The sequence below is a fragment of the Poecilia formosa genome, unplaced genomic scaffold (genome assembly GCF_000485575.1).
Source record: "Poecilia formosa unplaced genomic scaffold, Poecilia_formosa-5.1.2 Scaffold751, whole genome shotgun sequence".
Classification (NCBI taxonomy): Eukaryota; Metazoa; Chordata; class Actinopteri; order Cyprinodontiformes; family Poeciliidae; genus Poecilia; species Poecilia formosa.
Window position 1 is genome coordinate 109212 of NW_006800690.1, and position 10248 is coordinate 119459.

A 10248-nucleotide genomic window follows, 5' to 3' on the forward strand; every position below is an offset into this window, starting at 1 on the left:
TTTCTGGACTGAGATGTCTGATGTTGTTCCTGGGATCTGTTTGAGCCACTGCTCCAGTTTGGGGGTGACTGCCCCGAGGGCCCCGATGACCACAGGCACCACAGGGGGCTTCACCTTCCAGGTCTTTTCCAGTTCCTCTCTGAGGGATGAATGAATGAAAATCTAAATAGTTTCATGTAACAGCAAGAAAATGAAGTACAAAAACTATATATGTTTCATACCATCCACTCTTTAATACATAAAGCAGCAGCATTTTAAGATTTAAGTTAACAGATTTTTACATAAATCCAAACATCAAACAATTCATCTACAAAAATGTCCCTTTGTCATAAAGCTGCATAAGAAAGAGAGGAGAGCTGGCGGCTGGCCACCAGGTGGCGCTTTGAGTAACTTTCTTTCTCCTAACTACTGTTTCCTCGAAAAGTAAGACATATGTCTTACTTTCGGGGTACAGCTTATATTAGCCGACCCCCCTGCAACTCCCGATACGTCTTACAATCGGGGAAAAAACAGCTTCAGCTCCTTCCTGTTTCAAACATCCAGGATTAGAAAACCGACTGGGAAAATGTCTCATCGGCGCCTTGTTGGTTCTGAAAAGACGGATCCACTCAAACAGTTAAAAACAAGAGTAGCATATTTTAGTTTAAACGAAATTCTGTCATTTGTTCAGGTTTACAGTGAATTATAGTTAAAAACTATACAAAATAAAACATGAAACCCAGGCACGTGCAGATGGGGGGGCTGGGGGTGCTTAAGCACCTGCCCTTTTTGCTCCTTGCCTCAAAGTGCCCTTTTGGTCAAATTTTTTTTGTTGTTGTTGTTGTTGGTATTATTATTTTCAAAGCCCTCTTCTGACACATAATAATACTAAAATTATTTTATTTTATTTTACTTTTTTTGTACAACATAATAAGCCTTCCGGTCACCTTGTTACCTTTGACCTTTTGCCCGTGACGCATGACGCAGTTGCCTCTCGCGCAGTGAGATCAGGCGGCTAACTGGAGCTCAGCATAGCGAACGTTCCAGATTACAGATCAGTTTTTGGTGAATTATTTATATATATATATATTTTTTTTTTGTTGAATAGTGGAGTAGACTTGCTACTTGTCAGATGACGGAAAACGTTGAAGTATCGTTTCTGCTTCAGCGGTTTAAGCAGAGAGGTAATGAAATACAACAGACACTGACAGGCCTCTGTCTGGTTTACTCTGAAGAACTACTGAGGGGAGGAGACAGACGGGTGAGGAAAAACTGTTCTTATCTATCGATTCAGTATTTTTATCATACAGACATTAGGCTGCTGCTGTTGTGCTATTAGCTAGCTGCTAGCTAACGACTTTGCTAGCAAAGCAAGATAACTGAAAAGCTTCTTCCCTGTGTACGAGGCACATCGCCCGTCCAAAACGTGTCATCTCCATAATGGATATGATCCGATCTTCTAATTTCCTTTGCTGCATAATGTACATTGCATTTATTCTGGCGTTAGATAAACATAGAACTTAAATAATAGTCCAACAAGGATATTCATTTAGAATTAAAAATAACTCACCCTGAATTACCATGATAGATATAATGTGTGTCATTAATGAAGGGGAAAAACTCAACCCGGACTTTAAGTTTAGGGTCTGGTTAGCAGAGTATGGAGTTAAATTTTTTCCCCAATTATTCAATGGGAAAAAATAAACTAACCTCAGTTAAGTAAAATAAAATTGTAATCAAAACTTTTGGAATTGTAATGATTTCTTTTGTAAAAACAAATTATTTTGTTTAAAAAAACTTTTTTTAAATTAAATAACTAATTTTTGTCTTGTGAACTTAAAAAGTTATTTGCCAAACATAAAATTTTATTTGCACACATCAGAAATCTTTTGTTGTGATTTTGGCTCCTGCCCATGACGTCATGTGAGAATCACAAGCAAAACTTTGAGTCAAACAAAAACTTAGAATATCAAGAAAAGATTTCTGACATGCACAAATAAGTTTGTTTAGCAAAAAAAATTCACTTCATGAGACAAATGTGTGATTTAAATGTTTAAAAAAGTTGTAAGCAAAACTTAGTAGGCTTTTCCCATAGTGACATGCATTAACAATTCAATTTTTGCTTTTGCTTTTGTTTTTTTTCTGCAGTTCCACCTTAAAGTTTGATGCAGCTCTGCTTTCCTGAATGGACCATCTTCATCTCCACTGCAGCAAACAGGCAGCTCTTTTTTTATAGATTACAGTCACTAAAAGGCTGCATTGGGCCCTTGTTTATATTTTTAATAGTGTAATTCTGTAAAGACTAAATATGTAAATCAGAGCTAAACCTCCAGCTCTGATTTACATATCTTGCTAAATTCCGGGTTTGAATATTGCAATACTTTCCTATAACAAAATAGACCTGCAGAAAGAAATTACTAATCAAATATCTTACATATGCATAGTTGTATGCTCTGTATAGAGATTTACCTTAGCTTTGATTGTATATTTCACAATTTTGTAATTTATCATTGTTTATTAAACTCTGAAAGCTGTTTGGTTTGTTAATATTCTGTCCTAGAATGCGGTGAGATGGGCCCTTTTTTTTTTTTGAGGACCTGCCCTTTAAGTGGTCTCTGCACGGCCCTGATGAAACCTAATAAAAAAACAGATTAAAATATGAAAAATGTCTCTGAAGTCTGAAATGCTCCAGCCGGCCTCCTGCCATAGGAAGTGACTGGTTTCTGCTGTGATTCTCTTCCTGTGAGGATCTGAGCTGATTTCACAGAATGTCCTCCATTTCTTCTGTCTGGATTATATCATGCTGGTGTTAAAACATTATACAGCACATCAGTTTTCCTTTTTAAACTTCTTTTACATCTTTAAATTCAGGTATGCCCACTGAGCTCATGTTGACCTTAGGAACGCGTGTCGTGGTTAGCCTCTGACCTGCAGCCTCTCTGAAGCTTTTGCTCCACTTTTTGATCTTATCTTCCTCCTGAATTTGAACATTTCTCGTTAAAACAGCAGCTTTTAGAGACATGAGACCATCAGACATTATTTCAAAATATTTTCTACAGATAATGTGACATGAATCTCATGGATGGGCGAAATGGACTCCCATTTTTATTCCCATTTTTATTCCAGTTATGATCAAATTAATGAAAAAAAATCAGTGGTGTCAGTTTACAGTTAGAAACAGAAATATTGATTGGGGAACCTTTTCACCCACATCCAGAAAGGAAATTGTGACTTTAATTTAAAAAATTAATTTATATATGCAGAAATTAGGTCTTTTTTTTGTTCTAACTGGAGAAAACAAATTACAGTCCTTCAGGAGGACATTCACACATTTCTTTGTAAATAAGGTTTTATTCAGTAATTTAAATGTTTTGGTCAATCACTGATGACTGTTGTTAATCCACAGTACACAGCCACGCCCCTAACTCCTCTTAACCTTCAGCGGACTGACTACTGACCAGCTCTCCGTCTCACGGGTCCGAAAAGCTTCTAATTCCTGGATATTACCGCAAATAAGAATATAGAGAACTTTTGTTTAAGCTGGGAGCGAGAAAGATTCGTCTAAGCTCCAACTACCTTCATCAAGACGTTATGACCTGCTTCAGTCCATGATTCAGACATCGGAGTAGCCCTGCCGGTGTCCGAGCTCATAAACCACGTCTGTTCACGGCAGCTCTTCCTCTATTATTAACGTGCACTTGTTTCCGGCCTAGATAATTTTAGAGACTAGGAATAAGTCCCAGGGTAATTATTTATCTGAACTAAAGAACGTATGAAGCCACCCTGATTTACTAGGACCACAAACACTGGTTTTACAATAATCAGAAGAATTTAATCTAGTTGACTTAATTAATTTAACTGTCCACAACGTCAAATTAGACTTTAATATTTTTATTAGCAAGCTTTAGCAGGGGAGAAAAGACATACAGCAATTAACAAGGGGTTAAGTAATCAATAGATTTAAGACAATTTAGACATTTCACCTAATTCTAAACCCTACACTGTGTCTTAATCTAAATAGAGGCTTTGGGGGAGGCAGTATTACTCAAACCCAGATGCAGAGACGATCTTGGCAGCAGAAAACTTTAACGTCCATGGATGGAGTCCTGTCTTTGTCGTGGCAGAGTCCTTTTAGAATAGATCCAAAGTTGAACTGGTGAGAATCCTCAACGAACTCAGTTCTTAATCCACAAAAGATCTTTGTCTATTCCCCATGTCCACTGCAGCATCGTTGGAATCCTTGGGGTTGAGTGTGGGGCCGCGGTCGAATCAGAATCCCGGGTTGTGGGTAAACGGATCTTGTTCCTTTCTTGTGCAGCGAGCAGTCGTCCCGGGGTTTCATCACGCAGCCCTCCGTTGATTCTGCATCTCCGTGTGCTCGACTCGAACGCCGCGGAACAAAGAACCTCGATCCTTCGTTTGCATATATTTTTATACCGTATATTCTGCATGTCCGGTGCGTACTTTCCCTGACGTCAAGTGCCTTCAGTTAGCCTCGACCTTTCCTCCACTCAACTTTTAACCTTCCTTTTTCTTTAAAACTTAAAGATCAACAACTCAAAACACCTGGTGCAGATATAGTCTCAAAATCTCACTTCCTCTTTCCTCCGTGCTGACAGTTCTTTCACCCCTTCAGTCTATATTTGTGACACAGTTTCAGACACTTTTTACTCTTTACTCTTCAACCTCATACAGTAAGTAGTTAAAGAAATTATTATATGTATTTTTCTCTGGGTTTTATCCAATTACTAAAATTGTTTAGATTTTATAAAGTAGAATTAAAGCAAAGTTTGCAGGACACAATAACACACACAACCAGATTAATTTTATTACCGTCTGACTCTACTGTTGGGTCTTGATATCACCTGTGTAATCAGTTTTAAAGATAACTTTATTCATTGTTATTATTAAACTAAAATCTCCAGCATGGGGAAGTGGGATGAGCTCGACTTTTCTCGACACTATCTATTATTTTCAGATAGTTAATAAATTATGCTTTGGAGCTTTTTGTAACTTTCTAATATTTTGCTGCCTCTCGGCAAATTTTGCAAACATGAAAATGTCTCAGAAAGCGCCAAGACAGGAACTTAATTCAGTTTATTTCACTGATAGAAGAAAGACTGAAAGCTAGCTTAAAGGTGTTCACAATTCTGCAAAAATGTTGTTGCACTTTTTAAGTTTTTATATTTTCTAAGTATGTTTCTTTCAGGATTAATGTCATGTTATATTTAAAATAAGATTTTAAATGATTGATAGTCTGTTTTAAATAATAAAAACTTGATATGCTAGCAGGAGTGGGAACTCTGAACCACTGTCTGAACAGAAGAGAGTCAAAGTGATGGACCAGGTGGATAGTTACTGACTCACCTCTCCCACAGACACAACAAGCACAAGCCCAGCAGCAGGAAGCCCAGGACCTCCAGAGTCAGCTTGATGGTGTTCACTATCTTCATGAATAAACCTGGAACTGAGAGCGACATGAAAAATGTCTGGGTCAGAACTATATGACCCAAAACTGTCCCTGGTTGTCAAATTTAACTCTGCATGGATAATGCAAATCAAGGGTAGCAACAAAAGGGTTGAAACTTAACAAACTCACATCAGTGAAGATGAGAGTGTATAAAAAAGGGTGATGTTAAGAATTCGGGGAGATTTTTTGATGAGATTTTGGAAGATTTTTGAGTATTGAACTGATGAAACTGTAATGAAAAATGCGCAGTAGTGTAATAAATCTCCGGCTCGTCTATGGCCTAGCAGCAAGAACTACGTCTCCGTGCGTTATTTCTATTACTTATATATTTAAGAGTTTAGCCACCTTTCAGTTCTCCAATACAAGCTGAGAGTTCATTTATTAAACTGACAGAAGATGAATACATAAACCAAAAGCTGGAGAATAGACTTTTTTTCTAATAGCCTTCTCATAAATAGGCAGGTTATCTGTGAGCCTCTTTATTATTACATTGAATATAATTTCAGATTTTTATATAACTTTTCTTCTGTCAGGATCTGTTTTTTCTGTGTTGCTTTTCTTTTTTGGTTTGAGTTTTATTTTTGTTGGAGCACCGTCATTCTTCTGGGCATCCACTAGATGTCACCAGAGGCGAGCCCCTGAGAAGCTGCAGGGGTAAACCCGTGGCCACACCTGTAGCTTGTTTGGAGGGCATGGATTGCAGATATAAGCAGCGGCTGAACAACTTCTCATCGCCTGAGTGTTAGCTTACCTTGGTAACGATCGTTCCAGAGAAAGGCCCTCTATGATCTGCTCGTTATTAATCCCTCGTTGTCCTCCTTACCAGGTTATCCTGTTGCCTCCTCGCTGCTCCTGTGTGTGCCATCAGCCTTGGGCTCAGAGAGAGCTCTTGTCCCTCGCTGTCTGTGAGTTGCTCTCCTCGTGTGTCCTCCCTCGACGCTGCCGGTGTTACCGGTCGGACGCCACCCCTCGTGTGTTCACCTATCCCAGTCTCGGTCCGTCTCCAGTGGATTCCCCTTCGGGACGCAGCGGATCTGTCGGTCCTAGCCCGAACCCATCTGGAAAGAAGGAACAACTGGACCGCGACGCACTTCGCTCTTTCCACCGCAGTAAACCTGTCCGCCCTCCGACGAGGCTCAATTATCCAGCGCTCAGCTCTCAACTACTCACCTTCAGATCAAGTAAGAACCAGTTCGATTCATTCCTGGAAAAAAGGAAACGCACTCCTTCCTCCACTAACCCTCTGCCTCTCGTTGACAGTAAGACGACCCGGTCATCCGCTCCAGTACTCACTCCCTTCCCCTTCCCCTGGAATCAATAAACTCATTATTATTGTTTATTTACTGACTCATCTGATTGTGTTCTTGCATGTGGGTTCGTAAAGTGAACACCATCATGACATCTTCAGGTTAACTTAAAGTGAGCTATTGTCACAAGTTAATTTTCTAAACTACAGAAAAGTAACTGTTAGGGAAGCTCAAATGTGAAAAATTGGACTATTGATATGCAGTAGTAATACTGCTGTTATGTTAGATTTACCAATGTTTTATTTGATCTTTTTTATCTGATTACCCGATTAATCGTAAGAATAATCGATTACTCGATTACTAAAATATTTGTTTACAACAGCCCTAGTGAACATACAGACAGGAACAAACTCTGAACTTGATCAGCACATAAATATTTCCAGGTTCCCTGTAACTTATGTTGCTCTGTCTCAGTCTTTCTCTCAAGCAAAGGATTGTTAAAATGGATGGAAAACTAGCTTAAAACCGGGTTACTCAAAAGAAAAGCTACAGATACCAGTGGAAAGAAAACAAGTCCAGGAATATTATATTATCAGAGGCTGAAGCTGAGACACTGCTGAGTGTTGATGTGTCGATCACTAGCCTAACATCAATAGGGAAGTTGATACAATAGTTTGACAGAAAAAACATATTTTAGCTCCCAGACGGTGATTTTGGCTGCAAGGTTGGCATGCAGTAGATAGTGGTAGGAGGATGATAACGTCAGTCATGCACACGGCACCAACATCAGATAACATTTTTAACAAAGCAAACAAATCTCTATCACATGTAAATAACGGCTTCTTTTTGTGGTGCAATGCTGAGTTAGGACATATGAAAAGATTCATGTAAAACCCCAGTGATGCTCTCTGATACATTTCCAACATTTCAACAGCTTGTCAGCTGCTCCACCAGAGAAAACAGCTAAATTTGTTTTATGCTAGTGTTAGGGATGAATACATCTCCAAAGCAAGACCTGCTCTAGGCAAAGCAGATGCTGGTCTTATTTTCTCTGCTCAGAGTGTAAATTTGTTATTTAGAGGGCAACCTGTGATAAAAAGAAGAAGATGGCTGCAGGAAGCTGAAGAAGCTCTGCTGGGTCTTGAAATATTGATCAGAAGTGTATAAGGAGGGATTAGAGGGAATAATGAGACAATGAGGGTAAGATGTGTTGATGGCCCGATCTGCTGCAAGCCTTATATGGAGTTCCTTCAGTCTCTTCTGAGTTAGCCGTCTCCGTTGATCCGAGTTACAGGAAAATCCTACATCCACGACTCCTTTGCTGGCTTGACCTCGACTAGGCAAATCTCTCTGCTGGCTGTTTTTAAATTTCCACTCTTGGGATTCATAACAAGAAAGACTGAATTAACTGATGTTAGCAGCTGGTCCAGTCAATCAGGGACAGAAAGTGAAAAGCACTGAAATTTCTAAAAAGGAGAATTTACCTGGTATCAGTTTTAATAGAAACTATCCACTGAGGACCAAGGTCCGAACCTGGTTTGACACAGAAACCCCAACTCTGGACTCACTCCGTCAGCAAGTGATGGATCTTCTGACATCCTCACTTATAAATCCTTACAACGCACCTTTTAAAAACTGATTTTAATGTCTAATGTTTATCTGATTGTTGTTGTTGCTGTTTTTAATCTTTGTTACTGAACTGGAACATGTTAGTAGAGAATAACTGACCTTTGACCTCCAGGTGAACGGTGGAGCTCTGCCTTCCTCTGGTGTTTTCAGCTCTACAGGAATAATTTCCACTGTGTTCAGGTCTGACGTCAGTGATGATGAAGGTCTGTCCTGAAGCTCTTGGAGACTCTTCATCCTCCTTGTACCAGGAGTAGCTAGCTGCTGGGTTAGCATCGCTGCTGCAGGTCAGAGTCACTGAACTGAAACGGTTTGATTTTCATTCTGGGTTTTCTCTTGTTGAGATGCTTTACCAGGCCGAGAAAGAGTCACACGTTGTTAGACAAAGGTCCATAGTAAAGAGTTACATTTTTTGATTCTGTTAGACACCAAGGCTCATTCCTCAGAGAAACAGAAACTTATCAGGCCACAGAGACATGGTGTGATTTCAGGGAGTGTCTTCAGTTCATATAATCAGCTGCCCTCCTCTTTCTCCTCAGACGCTGCACAGACTTTTTTAGAAACTCTTCTTGGATGTAATGGTAAAGCATCTCCTTTCAGCGCTGAAAGTTAATAAAATAAGTAAAGTCTGAATGCTTTTCTTGGCTGATTTTATGCTCCGTGTGTCAATACAAATTATGATTCATCGATTGAGATTCTCATTCTCAACACTCTCCATTCCTGATCCAGAAGAAGGAATGATGACCAGCAGAACAGCTGCTGCCACAGTTCAGCTCCTCTGACACCTAAATATCTTTATTCTCTGATTTTATCACCTGGACTCGAAGAGCTGGAGAAGAAGATAAGTCATAATTTAAAACAAATAACTTATTGGATGATGTGAGTAAAATAATAAAACAGATTAGAAGGTAAATAATACCTTCTTATTGAACCGTTAATTTTAGTCAGTATAGATTTAAGCAGGAAAATAATATAAACTATGAGCCATTTCACTCAAAATTATATAAATAATACTCAATGACATAAAAACAAAATGTATAAAAATAATTTTAGTCAATAAGCTCCCCATTTATTTATTTTTCATAATGGTGTTTTAACTTGTAACACTTTTATTTTTAAAAGCTATTTTTATATTTCATGGACTTTAATTTTTTAACTTTTGTCAGGCTGTTTTATTTCCTGTTCTTATAGTCAAATGGTTGAATTGTTTTTTTCTCTGAAAATATATATTCATTTATTTTTTTATTTCATGAAGAAATTCGCTTATTTCATGGAATATTAATTTATTAATGACTACAGTATATATTTATTTAATTTGAAGTGACCCTGTATGCTAAACCTTTCTAATGAATGTGATTAGTTTGAAAATCTGGATTATTAAAAGTTATGATTCATATTTTATGCAGAAAGAAAACCTCCAGCTCAGAGACGTTACAGCTGCTGGAAGCTTCAATCTAGTTTGTCATTGATGTGATTCTGTCTCCTAGTTCATGTTTAAGGTGTATTTATGTTTCAGTGAAATGTTACCTGTGACATTCAGAGAGACTCCAGGAGAACCACAATAACTCCCATTGTTCGTTCTGAACCAGAACCGGTACCGGCCCGAGTTGCTCTCTCTCAGGTCCGTGAGTCTCAGAGTGCAGGCAGTCGGACCACAGAGAGTCTGAATCCGATCTGCGGAGTCCGGCTCTGGCCTCAGACCCACAGGACGGCCGTTAAGGAACCACTGAGTTTCCAGAACCGCATCAGGATCTCTGGCTGGAGGAGAGAAACTGCAGCTGATGGTCACAGCTGATCCTGTTACAGCGCAGATCTGAGTCTGATGGTAGATCACTGGGCAGGATCCCTGGACCGCTGGAACACAGAGGACCAGAACCCATCAGGACCTGACCAGAACCCATCAGGACCTGACCAGAACCCATCAGG

The 10248-nt window shown here is 39.1% G+C and overlaps 2 long non-coding RNA genes across 5 annotated transcripts in view; one reads left to right on the plus strand and one right to left on the minus strand.

Annotated features, from left to right (window-relative positions):
• Positions 1-6284, minus strand: part of LOC103131383 (uncharacterized) — an 8570-nt gene extending 2286 nt beyond the window's left edge. Inside the window, exons 1-2 of the long non-coding RNA XR_475374.2 lie at positions 6201-6284; positions 5347-5446 (exon numbers count right to left, since the gene is read on the minus strand). This is a non-coding gene — a long non-coding RNA (uncharacterized LOC103131383). The remainder of the gene's footprint in view (positions 1-5346; positions 5447-6200) is intronic.
• LOC103131382 (uncharacterized) lies at positions 5993-8736 on the plus strand. 4 transcript variants are annotated; one of them, XR_475373.2, is made up of 3 exons: positions 5993-6204; positions 6276-6630; positions 8438-8736. It is a non-coding gene; the product is annotated as an uncharacterized LOC103131382 (long non-coding RNA). The 4 variants fall into 4 exon arrangements; XR_475372.2 differs by having other exon boundaries at positions 8506-8736; XR_475371.2 differs by having other exon boundaries at positions 6710-8483.
• Positions 8737-10248: the final 1512 nt, after the last annotated feature.